At 41.9% G+C, this 18,138-nt stretch overlaps 1 protein-coding gene across 1 annotated transcript in view; it reads right to left on the bottom strand.

Moving 5' to 3' along the window:
- Positions 1-18,138, bottom strand: part of clmpb (CXADR like membrane protein b) — a 60,193-nt gene that overhangs the window by 23,784 nt on the left and 18,271 nt on the right. The window lies entirely within an intron of this gene.

The following is an 18,138-nucleotide window of genomic DNA, read 5'->3' on the forward strand; positions in this document are numbered from 1 at the left end:
CCAGTCCTGTGGTATGCATCTGACGTATCACTTTACAGTACTTGATCGATTAAGCAGAAAATAACAAAGCAAGGGACACCTCATACACAAACGAGAGGCTGATATTGTTACAGCTGCTCAAGCTCCAGCTGCATCTGCAAAGGACAAAGAGGTAACCTATCCATCCAAGCCTGTGACTAGGAAGGACACGTCGATGGCTGCCATTTCCCCAGCGGTAAGCAGATGCCACATCTGTTTTGGCAGCTGTATACTGATAGGTGTTGACTTGTGGAGTGGCTGACAGAGGTAGAGTGGTGGCTGCACAATGTGATGTCCAGGCAGGTCAACAAGGGCTGCAAGGCTTCCAGGAAAGGCCTCACTTAGGCTCATTTAGGAAAGTTAATGGACCAACATACCATCTGTCCTTATGATTAGCTAAGCCAATTCATACAGAACACTAACCTTTTCACCTGCACACAAACATAAAACACACCACATATACATAAAACACACCAAGTGGAACAAAAACAGGGCAAGTGTCCACTGTATTTTATGTGCCTTTGGGATATGCTTTTAATAAAAACTGTATATTCTATACATCATGTACGTGGAATGCATTTATCTTGACAAATCAAGCAAAAGACACATTAACTTTTAAAGGCCAGTGAAGAAAAGTGTGAATGACTAGGTTCTAGAAAGTTTAAGTGTTTTCTTTTGTTCATTTCAGAAGACCACACAAAAGCATTAACCCCATTGCAACGTTTTTAAAGTAACTAGTAAGTAAGTCCTTGTCCCTTAACAGTGATACAAAAAAAAAACACACAGGCCCACTCCTTCAAATAAATACGCCTGCCCTTTGTGCTGCTCAGCACCACTTCTTCCCACCACCCCCAATGTCTAGAAAAGGAATGCCCACGCGGCCACATCCGAGGGCGGAGAGAAGATTGAAACCAGATGAATGGAGCTCGGGTACAGCCTGTTCACCAGGCCCATATTTCACTCCCCAAAGCCTGATTAAAACGAGGTGCGGCACTAGCCGGGCCAAGGCAGCTTATTCCAGCTCGGAGAAGGACATTTTCTTGCAGCAACACTCTGGGCGAGGAGGAAACGGGGCGAAGGTTATAACTAAAGTCTTTGCAATTGGCTCACAATGCCCCTGGAGAGCTTTCTTTGATAATGCATAGAAAGTTCGTGAATCCACAAATAAAATAATTGCACAGTCCTGGATACAATTAAGAAAACAAAGAGGAATCTTTCACCCTGCATTGTGTTATTTTTGTGGGTTAGGGTTAGTGGGAGGGGGTACAGCGGCTGAGGAAGTATAAAGTAGGCCATTGGCGTGGAAACTGTTAACTGATGTGCCAAATGAATCGAGGGCAAACTGCAAGAATAGTGGAACAAGAATTATTAGCATCATTCAGAAGTTATATATAAAATGTGATATGGATCAAAGTGAAAACAAAAGCCACGTTAATGTGTAGACATTGGAATTTTGTAGACACAAATCCAATATATGATTCCATTCTGTTTAAATTATAGCTACATTACTATGCCTATTTAGATTTTTACAATAGTTGAACTGTTCTGGTGCCAAGAATAACCTTTTAGAATAATCCTTAATTGAATAATGGCCCTTTAAGAATGTAAAGCGTATTAGGGGGCCTATAAAACCATGCAACAAGTTTAGTGTGTATTGGATGGAGTGTACATGTCTGGAACAAATCCTGAATACTGAGGGGATATGACTCTGTTTTCAAGATCTCTGAGACATAATGTCCATGCTTGCGTCCACAGACATTACAGTCAACGTTGAGCAATATTTCAAACTTTGGACAGAAATTCACTGGGACTAAGAGGAAAGTAAAAAAAACACAACTAAACATGGCACGTGTTGTGTCCTCCTGCCTTGACCAGTTAGCGTGCTCCCCCACTGAGTGTGTCTTTACGCTGGAGGTCATGTCATTATATGCATGTGTGTGGGTAGACGGAGAAAAAGGGTGTTGTTTGCATTCTTTATGGGGAAATGTGTGCAGCGAGACAGTGAGGGAGAGAGACAGAAAGGTGTGTGTCTGTGTCTGTGTGTGGAGCATAATATGTGTGAGTGTGACTGACTGATTAGCGGCCCGTTTTCATCGACTGTCTGCAGTTGCCTCTTCCGAGATAGCGAGGCAGAGTGGGAGAATTTCGTACTATTTTCCAGCGCTGGCTGCTCTCTCTTTCCTTCCAATGCAGCTGGTCAGCCGCACTCGCCACTTGATGCCAAACACGCTCCCCTCTATCCCCTTGACATTTGAGCTATGTTACCGCTGAGAGAGTTGTGGCTCGCCTGCCTGCCGCCTGTCTGTACACATGAGTAAATAAGGCCCAGCTCATTTCATTTGGTCATAATGTTTAATCTACATTTGCTTGGTCAACAAGAGGTTAATCACATTACCTTTTGCTAAATGGCATGCTTGGGCATCCTCTGACAAGGAAGAGGCTAGACACAAGTTAATTAAAAGAGCAATTAAAAGAAGACAGTGAGTCCCACTGAAGAGCGATAATTTGTTGCCGTGACACCAGCACAGAGATGTTAAATAACACTGTTCTATGGTAGTTTGTCACAAATAACAAACCACTTTTCATTACAAACAAATGACTAGCAATGATGGAACAACAGACACCCTGGCACGAGATTAGCTTGTTTTGTGGTTGAACATGTGCTTCAAACTAACCTTTTAACACTGTTTGTGGTTTACCTACTGTGAGGCGCCTTATTAAAAGCAAGCCCCACCACAATACACAAGCACACTATTACAGGAGTTAATCAACTCTAACAGGATGTTACAAATCTGACATGCCATAAGTTGAGACTGAATCACAGGAGACTTAGATGCTGTCAATGAGGTTAACACATTACAATAGTGCTGTGAATTGGAATCTACTTTGAATGCTCGGAAAAAACACTAGTTTGAGACATTAAACATTAGACAATGTAAAGTTATGTTGGAGTCAAGAAATAACTCATGAAATCAGAAGAAATGAAAAAGAACAAGGAATTATGTAGGTGTTTGTTTCACATAATTTAGTATGATTTACAAAATCTGTACATTTTTATTCACTTATACTTAAAATTGATTGAAGTTTTAGGTGTATATATGTGTTTATGAGGCTAAAGGAAGTTTAAAGCTGTAAAAGTGTGTCGAGAAAAAGACACTCAACCTTCCTCATCATATACTGGTAAAAAACATTTTATATTATGACCTTCAATCAATTATTGCCATAAGGCAGGCGGTATATTGGTAGTTGAAAACATGACAGACACCCATGAATTTATGCTAAACCTACACTATTAACATCTTTATAGAATTTTTAATATTACACAACATGACGCAGGACTTATGTCAAAAAGATTTATGTCATCCTAAAATGTATAATCTGACTTTACAAGAATTCTCCCTCTATGTCTCTGTGAGGGCCATTAGGCACATTTTAGTGTTCAGTGTCCTGTTAGCGTACAGCAAAGCGAGGGAGCTGGGGAAGTAGCCTGCTAGCCGCCTGCCCCCTGGGTAATACTACTACTACCGGCTCCAGCCTCCCTACAGATGAATCATAAACAAGTCCCTTGGCCCCTTTGACTTAATCCCCTGTGACATCGCCATGGGGGCATGGAGAAAGAGGGAGCACAGAGAAAGGATAACATGCCCTGTGCTCAACTTTTAAGTGAATTAAACATTACGATGAATGCATATGAGGTGTATCTGAGGATATGTCATTGGGTTGAAGTTCTAATATTACAGATGATAGAGGGGGGGGGGGGGCAAAGGGACATTCATTTTTGCTTAGAAGTAGCAGTCACTTTATCTTAGGCTCTACCTTTGAGCTCCCTCCTTTTCTGAAGGTGTGTATTATGCAAATTCATGTCCCACAGTCCTTTCATTTAAATCTGGCCACAAAGCTTAAGCTTGGGTAGTTTACAGAGTGTGGCAGCTAAATATATAATCAACATCATGCTCCTTTTAGGCATAAGAAAGCGTCCCCAGGAGGCAGCAATAAATAGATTTATTTTAGGAACCAGAATGTAGAATCTTAGTTAGGGCGAGACATGCTAAGTGCTTTGTCCCTTATGCATCAGCCCTTCGGCAGTATTTCCTTCCTAATTAAAAAAAAGAACAAGGTGCAGGCGCAGGGCAGTGTGCCGTAACAGAGGTGGCAGCAGCCCGGCCCGGTGGTGTATTTTTTCTCCCTAAAAGTTTGGGATATGATTCTCACTTTGCCTCACTCTGCTAGTTGTGCTGATGCAAGGAACTTTTGTCTTGAGATTAATGAAAGACGTTTGGCTCTTTGACATTTTGGATTCCACACAAAGGTTAAAAACAACCCCTGACCAGTGACAGCTTTATGAGGCGTTCCACTGCAGATGTTCTGCTTGCTCGGGGAAGCAATGCTTTTATCCCACACTTTCTCTACCATTTTTACTGACGCAACAAATAGATGAAAAAAAGAATCTGTTTTTCAAACTGTTCTCTCAAAATATCTCTGCTGACAAATTTGATTTCAGTCTGCAAAAATTAAACCCTTTAACATGTTTATTTCTGACTCTTTCTAACTGGTGTGTGCTTATCTGTCCATGTGTTCCATATATGTATTCCAACACGCTGACACTAATACCAAAAAATCTGGTTAATGTGTGTCTAAGTCAGACGAAGGCCTTAGCGTAACAACACACTAAATATTCCATGGGTATGCTGGCACAGTTATTATTATCTGGAGTTGTGGTTCAGGACGCCAGGAGGAGATTAAAGGTCCCATGTCTGTCCGGCTATTATCAGGTGATTTACAAACAGTCTGATGTATTCTTAAATCACCCTACATTCTCAAAATCGTCCTTAGATAAAACAGTAGCCTCATCTTTTGTGGTGGAACTACTCAAATGTTGCACCAGGTTGCAATGAGATAAACTGTGAGAATCTCTGACAATATTACCTGACAATATTCAAGAGTAGAACAGAACCTTCATGCAGGATTAAATAAAGTGAAAAGTGCAAATCCCTTTGACTACTATGGTACTCTTTGAGGAAGTGTTTTACAAAAACAACTTGCCCAATTGCATGTGATGAAAATGTGCCACTGGCCACACAGAATCTCCTCACACTGATGTCTTCTGTGAAGTGCACTGCGTATGGGTCCCAAAACCTATTTTCCATCCCTTTGGGTCTGCTCTCACATGGGAGATCATTACCACCATAAGCTCTACTGCCCCATAACCCATTATCATCATCTATCTCACATCTCTCTTATCTCTCAAACCAAATAAAGAACATTCACACAAACAGTCTTTGCCGTAAAAGCACACTTTTTTGCCCCTGCATGGCGCTTGCTCAGCCGAGAGTACATAATGCCAATGCCATGCATGGCTAGACCAATGCCAGGACGATGACAATGTTCTCTCCTGAGTCCAGAAGAAGAAACTTTTCAGACATCTCAGCTTTCCGCCTCTGTGCCACATGCTGGCCTGGTAAATCACAAACCACTAATTCCATTTGAAGATGCATCAGGGTTTGAGTACACCACAGCTGAGATCAAGGCGACGATGCAGCCTTGTTAAAACTGAGGCCACAAAGCAGGATCTTATACCAAGAGAAATATCAAAGAACAACCAAGCTGCTAAAACCTTTTAACAGATGCTCAGACAAAGAGTTAAGGATCAATGTTAAAAGTAATTTAATGTCGTTCAGAATGAATATTGTTGAAATAAAAAAAATGTAAGCTGGGAGAACGATCTACAATATTGTACCTAAATCTTAAAATGTGGAAACTCCTGAACCACAAAACTGCATTCTCACTGGCAGAATTCAATTATTTCAGAAGGTACCATTTTAAGACTACACATGAGACACATGTAAACAAAATGACGTGATAAAAAATGCCTTCTGCAGTGTAGGCTGTTTGCAACAGACATGTGTTTATTTGTGCCAATGTAGCCAATCAGGGACAATTTATCTCCCCTTATCCCTGGTGGATTAGTACCTAATCCGTTTGCTGAGGGGAAAAAGAGAGAAAGGGAGTGAAAAAGCTTTTCTCTCTCATACTCCACATATTAATATTTATATTAGTGGTGCCTCCCAATGATGCAATGTGAGACTTGTGGCTCTGCTTGAGAAGCCAGGCTAATAGGGGGATAGAAAAGGTCAGTCGGAGAGACAAGAGGATTTGGTTCCAACTGAGATCTGGCACCACAGCAAGTCTGTGTGCATATGCACATGCATCTTACGCAGTATGTGTCTGCATAATCATATGGTGTGTGCATATAAGCACCGTACTGTAGAGTGCTGGACTTGTTAATGCAGATGTTTATTGGGTGTGAGCAGTGCAATCGGGGCTGCATCGCATGCTGATTAAGGCGCTCTGTGCAAAAGCGATGTGGAAAAAGAATACTCCTGTATGGTTTAATGAGCAAGAGAGTTTAGCTCCGAGCGAGGTCTTTGGGAGCAAACGCACATCCAGTGTGAAGGCAGAATGTCTTCATCCTCTACCTTAAACTCACTAAACATAGTATCCATACCTAATTAATGTGTGCACTCACATACACACTGCTTTGATTATGCATAACCAGCAGAATTGCATGCATGCACGCTTGAGTTAAGAGAGTAATGCTGCCCTAAGCAATGTGCTACTGACTCCATGGTCCAACCTTCAATTCCCAATGTCCTTTGTCCCTGAGATGTCTTTTATTACAGCCTTGTCCTATCCAACGCTAATGCCATGGGAGAACGGGTGGGAATAACATCTGCATGACCACGAGAGTGAGGAGAATGGGCGGGGGGGACAACCGTTCTATCTTTGCAGATCCATTCTGAATAGCTAACGTCTTCTCATCACTACAATTCCCTTTACTCATATGCGGCATGCATATCTTTAAGTAACGTAACCATGCAGAGTTACATTGTGTATGCAGAAAGTGTTAAACACATGCAGCACAAATGCATCTAACATGTTAATGTCCTCAGTAATAAAGGTTATTTAGATTCTGATCACGGCTAGAAGGAGGCCGTGCCCCTCCCCTTCAATCCCCCAGCTACCCTGTACAGTATACGTAGATCATCTGAACTGCTAAAAGCACAGAGAAAAATGCCTATTGACATTTGAAGGGTTGCTTGTTGCCACAGAGTTCCCACTGGCAATTTCCCTACACAGTTCTGCATTCTTCACTAAAGAATGCAATAGATTAAAAATGGTCAGTAAATGCATGTGCTCTATTTGGTTGACTGTTGCTGTAATGTCACTGGGTTTATAGCAGGAATTAGTTTTAATGTCACTCTGTCTCCCACACCTGAATGTCACTGGCTTTTAATTGGCCTGCTTGAAAACGTGAAAAGGCAGTGTTGAGTCTGGGAGCTATGGATGGATGGATGGATGGATGGGAGGGTGTATAAATATTATGCATTCTGTATTCCAACTAGTGCCAGTTCTGGGACAGAGCTATGGTAGAGTGCACCAGACTCTGTGCCAAATAGTTAAAGCGTTTGAACATGTGCCATTGCAAATGGGCTGGTCCCCATAGTAAATGGACTGCTCAACTGCTGCATTGTTTCATTACTGACGGGAATTCTACACGGTTACATATGAAAGAAAGTGCACAGAAGGTATAAGTTTTGTTTTCTATTCCAGTAAGGTTTTTGTTTTCATTATCATCACCCACATAAAAAAACTTCTGCAGGGGCACTGGTGCAGTCCCATAGCACTTGGTGGTGCAGTAAAAATGAAAATGTATAAAATAGATCATACCGCATATTATGAACTTCATCTGTAATACATTCAAGAAAAAATATCAGTCTGCCGAAGCAAATGCATTACCCTGGGACTAAAACATTCAGAGGTCAGAGGTCAAACCAGTCACAGCTGCTCTAAAGTCCATAGCCGATGGGCTCCGGGGACACATGGAGACTAATCAGACACACACATACCCATACACTTTCTCTCTCCTCTCACACACACACACACACACACACACACACACACACACACACACACACACATAGCCTAACAACGCTGAAAAGAGCATCAATGACATTACAGGCCACAGAAATCATTTCATGAGAACTACAGTGTCCAGGATCACATCCATTGTGCTCACAAAGACTGAATTCATGAATAAAACAATTTTTTCAAAAATGTAAACTGGATCAGGAAGGGAGATACTCTCCATGCAATCCTTTGGCTACAAAACACTCATCTTGTTCATACACACACAAGCACATACTATATCCAATCACTAACCATCACATGCCAAACGCCTTGCCAACCTCTTTCTCCCATTTGACCCCAGTGGCACTATTGTGCGTGATGGGTGTTTTCACTCTGAGACAATTGGCTTTATGAGAGTGTAAACGCATCATAAGTCAAGCTTAGTATGTCCACACTCTCGACTTTTTCAGCAGGAAGAAATCTGGGTCATATCTTCTAGGGGAATGGGTTAGATTTCTTCAAGTGAATTGTTAATTAGAATGGTAGGGTAAGCATTAGAATCCCTCTATTGGTGATGTTATTAAGTTCAGGACAAGAGTGCAGTGTGCTGGGACAGTTTCCTGTGATCTTCAGAGTAAGTTGGCTGTGAATGGAAACCTCATGTGTGCTCATCGGGCCCCATTAGCTCACTGGAAAACCATGACATGCAATAGAACTGTTGAAGACAAGCAGCTAATGATCCCTCTGGCTCAGGCAAACAGTCAAGTTTCCAAACCTTGACTGTATTTCACCAGTCACCCCGAGGAAACTGCAGATCCACTGTCAGTGGTTAGAGTTTTGAAATGCAACAGGAATCTGAGGAAAGAGCCAAATGAGAATAGGTTGCGCAAATGTTACTGGAATGGGGAAAAAAGTATATGAGGTTTTCCCTTTAAGGAAATAAAATAAGTTGCTGTTGTATACTTAATGTCTTGGATCAAGCACTTGGACTCGGATAAACACGTGAAAAAAAGTCACATAGAAATTTAGGGAAATAAAAGTGTAGCAATAGTTTATGTGCCCTTGTCGGTTTTGATGTGGATGAGGTTTTCTTTCCCTAACTCCCCTGTGTATGATGATTCTGGTTCAGACTGAATATGTTCCAGCGAGAGGGAATTTATCGTCTCTCTGTGACTATACATGGCAATCAGGTAAGTCTGGGGATAAGAATAGCCCACCGCCTAACAAGAGGCTCATGCAAGTTAACACAGCTCTTCAACTCAAGTACACGGTGAGAATACTGAGCTGCACGCAGGCAGATACACTCACATACACAAGTGCAATGACTAAACACAAAGTAAGTCTATATAACACACACACACACACACACACACACAAACACAAACACAAAAAGCCCCCTCCACAATCATCCTGGTTGACCCTTTGCGTCTATGACCAACAGCCAACATTCCTCATTCTGGCCTCAGCCTTAGCTTTGTTTGGATTAGCTCAGAGAGCAGAACCCCTTTGGTCCCTGTGGCTGCTCGGCACACGTCAGCCTGCTGCTAGGCTGCAGTCACACACACACACCACACGAACACGCGGACGGACGCACGCCGACATGACATATATTCAAGTAAGTGTACATACTATGCCAAACCCCAAAACACATAGGGCTAGGTACATTTACTCATAACGCTCATAGATAAACACAAACACTATCACACTCATACTAACGCATCAACATTGGCCAGTCATCTGGCCTTATACAGGCATGGTGGCGACGCGTTGCCTTTCATGGGAGCTGACTTCATGACATCCTGTCCTCAGGCTCTGTGTTCTCTGCAGCTCAACTAGTTCACAGCAGGAGAGGAGGGGGATGTAGGGAGAGTAAGGGAGAGAAAGATGGAGAAAGACCGATAAAAAGCAGGGCTCGATTGAAAAGGGATAGAAGGGAGGAGGAGAAATGGTGAAGTGGGTGAGAAAGGAGGGAAAACAGGAATGCCACAGAGGGAGGAAGAGATGAAAGAATCAAGGAACACACGGCAGGAGACAGAGGGGATGAAGTGTACTCTCACAGTGTTTAGGTTTCAGCCATTTGGCACCAGCCTCTTCCCGTCACAAAGCCTCTGTTCCCAGGCTCCCAAACACCTGAGAGACTCCCACAAGATCCAAGCCCAGTCGAGATGGCTGGACTGTGACTGAAGATAATTCACACTAAAGCCTGTCTTCGTTTTAAATATGGAGTTATCCTGTTACAAATGAGTACTGTATACTGACATGTAACATAAAATGAGTTGGAACTTTCAGTGCTAATCGAAGAAGGCACAGGATACTGTGATGTAATAAAATTGGTTATGGCCCAGTAGTGGCATTCTGAGACATTGTCTGAGTAAATACCAAACTAACATAGAACTTGACAAAGCATACCCAGAAAATGGCAAAGAAATGCACTACCTTAAGGTATAATTGTGACAGAGGCATGCTCCGAACGGTATTTCGTTGCCTTGTACATGTGTAATGCAATAAAGTTATCTATCTATATATCTATCTATCTATCTGTCCTCACTGGAAAGGCTTGTACTTAAAGTCTGATTCCTTGTTACCTTGATTTTCTGGTCAACAGTTCTCAGGTGTCCATAGAGATAATTTTTAAAGCATGTAAGAAAGACAAATGAGTATACAACTAAAGGTAAAGCATGTGAGAAAGCACAAAAATGTATACTCCCTTATAACTGACTGCTTTGCAGGTAGCCTTACATAAATCAAGCAGCATCAATTTGATGGTAACATTCCATGTAGAAAATTAAATGATCATAAAGAAACTTCGCTCATTGCCTGTGGAAGTGTAGGACAAGGCACTTGTGGGCTTCCTTAAGTGCCTAATATACATTATGAATTTATACCTTAATGACCTGAATATAAAGCTTGGAGGCTATTAAACAGTATAAAGTGATAGGAATCAAAAGTATAAATAAATAAGCCATTAGGATTAGAGAAATGGTGTCATCTATAGGTTTGTGAAACATAAGCATACTTAAGACTTAGGAGCTGTAACTTAAGAGCTTCAGATAATGTTTGCATGGTAGATAGATGATAGTTCCTCCTCGACAACCATGGCCCTTTCTTCTGTGGGTTTTCAGATTTAGGCTTTGTGCAATTCACTTAAATCTGTAAATCTTCAATACCAATAAACACCACAGCTGGGGGTTTGTTCTGTTTTTCTGTTCTGTAATGATCTATTTACAATCATAAGCAAATGGTGTGAGCCAAATAAAAACTGTATTTTTTTACTCCCCTTATGCACTGGATGCTAATATTGCAGATGCTCTTAAGTTACAAACACCATACAGTGGCACGTCGCTGGCTTCCTGCTCCAACAGGAGGTTCTGGTTAACTGAACAGTAAGACTCTAGTCTCCACCATGACTCAGGGGAGTCATAACCGACTCATTATAAATGAATGAGTTGGGCAGAGGCTACAGTACATACTGTATGCACACTACAACAGCCACAGTCTAATGGGAGAGGCATTTATGGATGTTTGTTTTTAACATTTTGCAGGAAATTTGCAGCACATAATATTGATTTTAAGTCAAACCTTTATAACCTCACTTAAAAGCATTGCAGTACTGCAGGAGCAGTTGGGTGGATGTTTATGGCCATTTTGTAAATGACTCCTTCTTATGTGCTCACTCAGGAGATGGATAAACAAAACAGGGAGAGTCTAGGATGGTGGTGGCCAAAGTCATGCATATGTATGATGTTTGACAGGCAGGCAAGCGGGTGTGGGATGATGTCCCATGGTGGAGGTGAGTCACTGAGTAGTGTCTGAGCCAAACAGCCTTTTATGGACACACTAACTGCTCTGAAGTCTGTGGAGGAGAACAAGGGTTGGTGGGCAAACCATCAAGTACCCAGTGTTGTAGTGCGGCCATGAGCTAATGCACACTTATAGGAATAGCAGGTCATGATTCAGGGTTACTATTAAAAAAGTACACCTTTCCCTGTGCTGCCGGCCATTTTAGCAGGCGCTAACAACATACTACATTCTGGTTCTTCACGAAAAATAATGCATGTTTCCATCAGTCATGCTAAACTGCAGTGCTCCACAACCCCCTCTGCTTGCATGCACCCTCAACCCAATTCGTCATTTCTGAGTATGGTGGCCTCAAGGCACTGCCTGGGAGCTCTCTCTGAAGGAATTTGACCAGAAAGACAGTGAGTTCCCCACAGAAAGGAGAAGGCGTGTTGCACAGCAGACTGCGGGAGGCCACACCCATACTGTTTCTGCCACGTCCCTCTGCTACTCTGTGGAACTAAAATGTATGGCTCACTTGAATCTGGAGTTTTGTTTTTTAATTTCCTGCAAGCCTTTCATTGCTTGTTTCCTCTCCCTGTCCCCGTTGTCTGCTCTTTTCCCATGAGTTCAACTATGCCTCTCTCTAACGTCCGCCCCACCTTTCGTTTTTTCAGCTTGAGTTAAATTTTTGCCTTTTTGTTTCTTCCCCTCTCTGAGCTTATTTCACACACATTTTGTTTTTTTTCCACCTCTTGACTCCATATTTTTTCCCCTCTCTTTTACTTTCTGCTCTTTACATATCCTTTTTTTACTCCTTTCTACTACTCATTAACACACAATCTTTGTCTCTCTCTTTCTCTCTCTCTCAGCACTTTTATCTATTCTCTGTTTTCCTTGCTTCCTTTCACTGTCTCATTAGCTGACGGGTACAGCCGTACTCCTATGAGAGTGCCAGATGAAACCCAGAGAGTGCTTTGACCTTTGTTTCACGGTGGGGCCACTATCAGTGACAAGCCATCAGCTGCAATGCCGTTGAAGGTGCACATGCACGCACATATAGTGGTTCTAATAGGCCACACAAAACCATCATAGGTACACACACACACACACGCACACAGACACACACAATCTGACGTATCATGGTCTCATGGTCTGGGCGTATGTCAGCAGCCTTCAACCTTCAACTAGCTATTCACCAAGGCTAAAGAGGTGACACATTCAGCAGAAAGAAATGACAGCCTTCTTTGCCCTCCTTCCATTTTCTCATTCACTCATATGAGCCATTGCATGGCTGGGGGATAGGGGGGGAGGGAGACCTGGAGCCTGCTGAGGCTACAGTCCTTGAGGTACATGTACACACACACACAAAGACACACACACACACACACACACACACACACACACACACACACACACACACACACACACACACACACACACAGCAGTAAATAACGCCCATCAACCTAGGTTTTAATCAGTTTCAGGGACGCATGGGTGCTCCCTGTGATGCTAACAGGCCGTCCTTCATCGATACGGTGCCCGGTTGGTTGGTAGAAGCATGGTCGTAGAGACCTGGAAGGTCAGTGATCAAGACTTCTGGTTGACCCCTGAGTCATGATAGTGACAAGTTAGCAAAATGTCGCACCATAAAACCCAGTATGAAATAGCCACAGGGGCAAGAGGAACTAACAACCTTGAGAGACCAGACATATTTGAAAGATGAATGTGGCCAGTGGACATACACCTTCATTCAATTAATCTTCGTCTGCTTCACACTACTGTTGGTTAAACCTCACGCTACCTGCAATGTAGTTGATTATGCACTTTGAGAGGGAAGAGACAATCAGTATTATGTGTGAGCCTATGCTGGGATGATTGCAAAGATCCACCGGATGCCAATACAGCAAGAAGCGAGCAGAGCTGCACTCAAGACAGTGATTGGTAATTTCCTTGATTAGCTTCCCTCTTTCCATTCCCTGAATAGAAACAAGGTTGTTTATTTTTTAATAAGCACATTCTTAGAGCAATATGATACCCCTGTAATAAAAATAACATAATACCTTTGGGTAGAGAGAAAAGGCTTCTTTGACATTCCCTATTCAATAGTAAAAAAAAAAAAAGGTGAAAGAAATAGCAAGAGAAAAATGGTTGGTGGTGAAATATAATAATACAAGGACATCAGGAGAATGTTTGATAGGGTTGGAGCTGATGCTGGGGAGAGAGAGGGCTGGGACTAAGACAAGGTTGCACACAAGTACACTGCGCCAAGCAGAAAGCCGCCTTGACCGTGCCAAGATTTTTCACATCTTGCAGCATGCTGCAAGGGCCAGTGTGGCATATTCAGTGCATGTCAACAAACATCTGGCACCCAACCCATCCCATCCCATCAGCGACTGAGAAACTGGATTCCTCCTGCCCCCTGGCCTCTCTATTTAGTGAATCAAACCCAGCTTTTACATGTGTCTCTGAGGTTACACACTCATCTTCTTCTTCCTTTCACGTCAACATACCAGCTGAGTGACATGCTAAACTTTTCTCCTCAAACAAAATGAAATCACTATTAAAAGGTGTTACTTCTAAAATCAACTGCATAAAGAATCATGACACATTTTATTGTCTTAATTAGCATCTTAGTGTACTGTGCTGAATTCCAGTGTACTGTGTTGGAGTTGCAGTTCATCTGAATTGCTAATTTGACAATTATCTCAACAGATAACCTATGCAAAGCAGAATAAAGCACACTTCTGCCAAGATGATGATGATGATTATCGTAGATGGGGAACAGCTTCAGTAAAAAAATAAATAAATAAAAAAAATAAAAACATGCTGCTTGCATGCCAGACATAACATCCGGAAATTTTAATTTCCTCTTGCTTTGCTAGATTGTTGAAAGCTTTGTTGTAATTAGCAGGTAAGCAGATGTAGTGGAGTCAAAGTGTCAGAATCAGTAGCTTCCAAGAACTTGTTGGAATCTAACTGCATCAAATAAGCTTGATCTGGTGCACCTCCAGGGCATATGTGACTTCTTCTTTATCTGTGCTGAAGACACTGTTTTCACAAACTTCAGGAATGAAATTTCTGCAAACAAACACAGTATAAAAGTCCTTGGTAACAGTAAGTCACAGCACACACTTTCAGCTGTGTAAACTCCCCGTCTCCTTATTTTTTCTAGATAGGCAGGGATGAAACAGCACAAACCAAACTCTGTTACTCTATGAGGCTTGTCTTCATTGGCTCTCTGAGTGAGTCAAAACCAATTTTCACTCACTATATCATCTTATAATCAGTCAAGTCTGAGTCTTAGGCTTTGCTGTCATTGTCTACTTGCATGCCTTGCTAATCTTTCAAGACATGTCAGTGACGCAATGGGTTTTGTAAATGAAGCGTTTGTAAATGGTGTCATGACTGATTAGGATGCAGGTGCAGCTCCTCAAATTTAACAGATTTATCCATTTAGGGCACATTAGTGCGCTTAAACATCCCTTCTTCCACATAAACAAGTTCCACTCTGCCCTGTCTATGACCAGCATGGCAGTGTGAGAGGTGCCAAGCTCAATCTGAGACTAATGGGGGAGGTGTCTCTCTTATTCAAATGGATCAGTGCACAACAGCTCCCAGGGTGGGGCAAGAGATAATTTGTAGGGACAGGCAGAGTCTCGAAGTAGACGCTGATTTAGTTGAATAGTCAGGGGCCCAGATGGATGTTCTTTAACTTACACAAAGAGAAAGGGTTAACACATGCTATCATAGCCCCACCAAAAGGAAAGAAATCCTAAGGGTGTAGTATATCAGATGGTACTCATTAAAAACCAAAGTCATACTCATCCCTAAAAATAGTACCTGTGATTGTTTTGTCGGCAGCAGAATTCAAGGTAGCATTAGACAGACCAAAAGAGGTCAGCCAGGCTGTTGAACAAGCTAATTGACATTAACTCTAATAGCCCTTAAGGATGTGTAGGGAGATAAGGTTTAACACTTAAAAGCTTTAAGTCCCTCTATCATCAGTTTGCCGTACTTTACCAAGCTGCAGTTTAGAAATTGCCACTAAGAGCTCCATTTGGCAAAGTCCATGAGAACTCAAGCAATATGAATCAGCTCACACACTGGCCACTACCAGCATTGATTCTTCATCACAAGCCAGAAAACACTAAAGTAAGAAAGTAGGCTGCAAATGAAGCTGGCCTTAGCGTACACTTTCTTCCTCTGACAAAATAAATAATTTTAGTTTCAATCATGGTGGATGCAGTCATTTTCGAGAAATTGTAGTTCAGCTAAAGTTCCCTCTTTCCTTCATGAGACTCAAGACCATCATACAGAATTGGAGGTGATAAAATATTTAGATTGGTGCAACTCCTACATCTCAGGATTGATTGTTCCCTCTCTTAGCTTGACTGAATGAACCCAAGTCAGCCAGAGTTTAAGAGGTTGGTTTAGCAAATTAAGCGGACACACATAAACCCTGGGTGGGAGGCTGAAGGAGAGAAAGAAATCTAGTTAACATGGAAAAGCGGAATACTTCAAAGTTCTGCTGATTGCAGTTTACTCTACCTCTAGAGGCCAGCTACATAAACAACCAGAAACTGTATAGCAAATACAAATGGTCCTGGACTTGAGCTGGAGAACAAAATAGGAGATAAAAGCTCCTTTTATTTTGTGAGCTTACACAGCTTTCATGCTAAGCTTCTGACCTTCCCCACGGTGAGTCCAAGTTAAACACACCTAATGCAACTTGCCGCATAATACTCACAGTTCACAGCTGACAGGGGGAAACATTACTTATTCCAAACGTGTGTAGTTGTGGACTATCTTAGGTCGCCCTGTTATTTAACAAAAGGTCCACCGATGCTGCACCTTATTGCCATGTATTACCTCACTTCTTCCTTACTTATGTCTCCATTATTTTTGAGCGTAGGAGTAAGACATATACGTAAAGGGACAGTAAATGTATGATATATGATGATATATGATGTATGATAATCATTTTTGGGGGGGAATGTGGGTGTTTCTGAAAGAAACATCATTAGAAATCAGAGTCGATTTAAAACAAAGGCTAAAAAACACAGACTTCACATAAAATGCAGGACAGAAGAATAACAGGGTCTGTGTTTAAAATGTCTATAATGGAGTTTGTCCTGGCTATGGAAAATCTCATTCTGGCTTGGTCACACCTTGATTTGCAAAACTGTGGAAGGACACACACACACACACACAAACACACACACACACACACACACACACACGGTCTGCAGTCAAGACACACACGGTCAAGCCCTCCATCACTTATAATCATGGGGCCCCCAGGTGTTTTTAATTGTGCGTTAGGCCTGTTTATTATAACTGACTCAAAGCTTCACAACAGGATCTGGTAAATACTTTCAAACATCTGCACTTTTTCATTTGTGGCTCATTTTTTCCTTTTAACTCTCTGTCTGTTTATTTGTCTGCCCCACATTCAATTACTCTCCCTTTCTCCCAACCTCTCTCTCCTCTTCCTCTGTGTTTTTCCAGCCTCCCTTGTCTCATGCTTGTCACACTGTAAGATAGAAATATGCAACCCAGTCAAAGCTCCCAACAGGCTTGGGGTTTGGGCCCATTTTTAAGTGCATACAGCAGGTACATACACACACACACACACACACACACACACACACACACACACACACACACACACACACACACACACACACACACACACACACACACACACACACACACACACACACACACACACACACACACACACACACACACACACACACACACACACACACACACACACACACACGCACGCACACACACAGAGTAACGCAGAACTTGCCAATTATGTTCTTATGCTGTGTTCACACTAAACACAGAAGAAAGTCTTTGCACTGTGTTTACATATAAAGTCGATGCAAAGACATGCATGAATGCAAATTTGTCACGGGCAACACAGTGTCATGCAATTTCTTCTATCTGTGTAATTTGCAGGACACTGTGTTGTGAAAGTCTATCGGTATTAAGACGAATCAGAAATCAGAAATGGAGGAAAGAATGATTGTAGCCGCCGGATGATTTTATGAACCCAGACATGACAACTTTTAGTTTTCCGAAGTATCTGGGACTTCTACAACTGGTAAAAAGCGGCAATAGTTATTTCGGCAATGGTTGATGACAGAAAGAAATGGCGGAAAGAAACTTGGTTGGTATCTACTATGGCTGCCCCTTCTTTTTAAATTTTCCATTTTTCGATACGTAATCTTAAGGCTTTTTCATACTGAATGACTCTCTTTTATAACTAATGAGCATATCTTTGGTAAACAAGATTTAAAATGGTGCGTTTGCATGATTCTTTGGAGAAACTCAGTTTTACAGATTATACATTTTATTAAACCAACTTATCCAATCAGTGGACAAAATTGTATGTGTTAGTGGACTAACAATTTTTGAGGA

Source organism: Etheostoma cragini, chromosome 3, assembly GCF_013103735.1.
Source record: "Etheostoma cragini isolate CJK2018 chromosome 3, CSU_Ecrag_1.0, whole genome shotgun sequence".
NCBI classification, from domain to species: Eukaryota; Metazoa; Chordata; class Actinopteri; order Perciformes; family Percidae; genus Etheostoma; species Etheostoma cragini.